Source organism: Equus przewalskii, chromosome 8, assembly GCF_037783145.1.
Source record: "Equus przewalskii isolate Varuska chromosome 8, EquPr2, whole genome shotgun sequence".
Taxonomy (NCBI): domain Eukaryota; kingdom Metazoa; phylum Chordata; class Mammalia; order Perissodactyla; family Equidae; genus Equus; species Equus przewalskii.
The window spans coordinates 75694854-75698975 of NC_091838.1; the positions used below are offsets into that span (position 1 = coordinate 75694854).

Consider the following 4122-nt stretch of genomic DNA (forward strand, 5'->3'; position numbering starts at 1 on the left):
TTAAGCTTGATTTCAAAGAAGGCTGACTTCTCATTGTCCCTTAGGCAAAAGTCTTTGAAGCAAGAAAACATCCAGGGCCTGATTTTAGCCTTGCAATGGGGACCACGGCCACAGACAGAGGACAAAAACCGCAAACCGGTATTATACAGAGTGTCCCACTACACCTGTCGTACCTGTTTTCTGCACACATCTGCGCTGCTTCTGGAAGACCCACCCCCGGCTCTGCATGTGGACTGGCGGTCCCCTGGAAGGCTCTCTGCCAGCCTGCCCGCCTCTCGGGTTGAGCAGAAGGGCTGTCCCCACCTGAAGCCTTTACTGTTAATTCCCTGTGAAACCTTCGTGTCCATCCCTTATGAAATCCCACTGTATCTTTCTTAGAATCTGTTATTCCTTTGTACATGCGTAGCTTATTTGCATATTAAGCTACATTTCCAATTAGATGGAAGGGTCTGGGAGAAAAGGTGCGAACATTCATTCATTCAACAAAAATTTATTTAGCACTTACTATGTCCCAGATGCTGTGCTAAGGGCTGGGGACGTGAAGGTCGATGACACAGTGCCCACCCTCTGGGAACCATGGTTGGGCAGGGGACCGAAGATTGCTGGGCGTTGCACCACATTTGGGCAGTCCCGTGACGGGCTAACAGGTGGGTGTAGTGAGATCACTAGGAGGCAGCTTCTGGGGTCAGGCCTCCTGGGATCTCAGGGGAACTGGGTGGGAGAGCAGAGCACGTGGTATGCAGGACGCAGGGGCTTGTCAGGTCACACAGAGCCTGTGAGCCAGGGGGTGGGGGGAGTCTGGGATTCACTCTGAGAGTGCTTGGAAGCGCTTGGAGATTTTGTGTGGTGGGTGGTGGCAATGGGGACAAGTCAACATTTGCATGCTGGCCAGACCACTCAGCGCAGCCTTGTGGAGGCGGGGAGGGGGCGTCCAGACTGGAGGCAATGAGACCTATCGTTCCAGTAATCCCAGAGATGTCAGGGGTCTGAGCTGAGGAAGGAGCAGAGGCTGGGCAGAGGCAGGTGAGTTTCAGAGGAGAGTAAATAGAGAGGACACCTCCCTGATTGGTCGGGGCCCTGGGAAGAAGGCAGCACTTCTATTTCTGGGTTGACAACGAATCTGGCAGTGACGTTGTTAGGTACACTCTGTCCCAATAACCATCTCCTACTTCTTTCTTGCAACAGAATAACGTATTAAACACACACACACACACAATGTCTGGAGAGGCAGCAACCATCTTTGATGTCAAGCCCAGCATGAGAATGCAGGGATTAAAAAATAGGTCTTTGATCCTCGAAGCATCGTTGAGCAGCGGAGTCAATGCCAGCAGCATCTCACCTCGAGTTTCTTGTTTTGAGAAAGAAAATATGTGACCTTGCCCAGCCCCACTTCTTTCCGGTGGCTTAGTGAGGCTTTTGTTATTTGCATCCCTAACCGACACGGTGTGGATGGGGACCATCTCCGCAATATGGCACCTGTCAGGAAGGAGAAAGGCGATGAATGCCATTTCAGATGTCACAGTTCAGGTTTTTGTGGGATGTTCAGTTGCTGCTTGTTCTGGTTACTAATCCCGCATAACAAACCACTCCCAAATTCGAGGCATAAAACAACAGGTATTTCATTAGGATCACAGCTTCAGTGGGTCAGGAATTTGGATGGAAGCCAGCAGTGGGGAGCTTGTCCCTACCCCACCATGTGTGAGAAGACCTGGAGCTGAGGGTAACTTGAAAGGCTGACGGCTGGAGTCATCCAGAAGCTTCTCTACTCATATGTCTGGATCAGGGGTGCACTGACTTGGAGGCTGGACTCAAAGCTCATCCATGTGGCTTGGGCTTCTGGAAGCATGGTGGCTAGATTCTGCGAGGGAGCATCCCGGAGAGCCAGGTAGAAGCCGCATACCTTTTATGACCAACCTTCTGAAATAACAGAGCATCACTTCCTGGTGCTCTGTTCTTCGAGCTGTCACAAGCCTGTCCAGACACTAGGGAGGGGGTCTAGACCCTGCCTCTCGATGGGAGGAGTGACAAAGAGTTTGCTGCCATGTTTGGGTTGCTGGACAAGATGCACAGGCAACTGGTGGTGACAGAGACCACGTGTGGTTGAGATCACCTGGGGATGCTGTGGAAAGTGAAAAGAAGGCCGTGGATGGAGCCCTGAGGACGTGAGGATTGTCAGTAGATGATTATGGAATGAATCATTCATTCAAGAACGCGACTCTGTAGGTAGCCCCCCAGCTCAGCATTTCTTCAATCTGGCCCCAAGCAGGACAATGATCACAGTTGACTGAGTCTCCATTTACCTCCTGGAGCCAGACAAGGCACCCGTATAGTCGACTTCTCAAACTGCAGTGTGCACAAGGACGACTCCAGGCGGCTCATTCTAAACAGAGACTCCCGGGCCCCACTCCCAGAGATTTCCACCACTGGGATCCAGAAATCTGCCTTTTTAAACAACTTCTTTCTGAACTATGGCTACGGGGCCTGCGTGGACAGCGCAGCACTGAGCTGCTCAGCCGTCCATCCCAACGGGGCTGAGGCCAGAGTCTTTGATGCTAAGATGTCCGGGCTTCAAGTCCAGCTCTGCTGCTTTGTAGCCTCGTAACTTCTGGAAGTTTTCTTCTGACATCAGTTTTCCTGTCTGTACAATTAAGGGGTTGAGTTAGAGCAACGCTTTCAAACCGTGTTCTACAGGACCTGTGGGCGTTCTGCATTAATCCGTTTAGCAAATATTCATTGAAAGTTTGCTATATGCTGGCCCTGGGCTGGATACTGGGGATATTACAGAATTAATGATCATTATCAAAGGTACTCCCAAAGAGAAGCACACGGCACCGTTGAGAAGGAATAGGAGAGGGAGCCAACAGGAATTCTTTAAATTGTGTGCGTGTCCACTCGGCTTACCATTCGGACAAACTGCTCCCAGGATTGAAACTACTGGCTTAGGTCCTCGCAACAGAAACCTTTTGTTCTAGGATGTTTTTCAATGATCTTACTTCTGAGTAAAGTCAAAACAGGCAGAATGCAATTACTGGATTTGAAATTTGTCCAAGACTCCAAGGTTAACACCTTCATCTTTGGAAAGAAATTGCAGATCTCTTTAGGGATCGAAAACGTTCTGTATCATGGTTTCATGACCTTGAAAAGCCAGCACCTTAACCTGGGAAATGGAGTGAAGGAACAGACAGACAGGAGGACTGAAAGGCAGCTTCTCTCGGGGCTGGAGGACGCCGCAGAGCACAGAGGCGTAGGGCGGGGCCTCTGGACACGACGTGCCTGGTGGACCAGCTCATCGGATGGATGACTTACATTCCGAGTCTTCCAGCTGTCATCTGCAGAATGGGCATGTGATACTGGCTTCTCAGAGTCTTTTTAAGAAGAAAGACCATATATAAAACATTATTAGCTCTGTGCCAGATAGTAAGCATTCGGTAAATGATGGCCATTATTAATTTAAGTGGCTTTCTTATGCGTATTATACTTGTCAACATTCCTGCAATTGTTTTATAAATGAGAATGGAAAATTACGCAGTTTTGGGAGTTGCCAACTGTCAGGGCTCTGCCAGGCCAACAGCATCTCTCTGGGGAAGAAAGCTCTGTAATTCTCTCTTTTTTGAACTACACGCCCACGGTGGTGGCCTTAAATTTTGAGTTTGCCTGTCCGGCCTCCTCCCGCCACAATCCCAAAGAAGAGCAAGTTATTTTTTTCCAGTTAAAATCCAGCCCACGTGTTCAAATTTGGGATATAAGGCCTCCATGTTTCAAAAGAATGAAGATGACATCCGTCTATGTTGTTGAGAAATAAAAAATAGGCTCTTAAATAATTTCTCTGTATTTTTTGCAGTTTCATAGGTTAGCTTTCCTTGAGGCTAAACCTGCGGACATCTTTTTTTCCCCTCTTTTGATAGTTAAAACAATAGAGAGAATGCACAAGTGTGAGCGCCTTGTCACTTAGTGGTCTGTGGGGTGCGGCTGCATGTCTGAACTTGGGCAAAACATTTACCTCCAGCTCCCGTATGTCTAAAACGAGGATAATGATAGGATCGAGCCTCTAGAACTGTGGGGAAAGTCCAATAAGCGATTATGAAATGGGCCGGGCGCATGGTAAGTGCACAGGAAGTTACT

The 4122-nt window shown here is 48.9% G+C and overlaps 1 long non-coding RNA gene across 1 annotated transcript; it reads left to right on the forward strand.

Annotated features, from left to right (window-relative positions):
* The first annotated feature begins 515 nt into the window (after positions 1-515).
* Positions 516-3818, forward strand: LOC139085160 (uncharacterized). The gene is made up of 2 exons (XR_011543236.1): positions 516-647; positions 1186-3818. It is a non-coding gene; the product is annotated as an uncharacterized lncRNA (long non-coding RNA).
* The last annotated feature ends 304 nt before the right edge of the window (positions 3819-4122 follow it).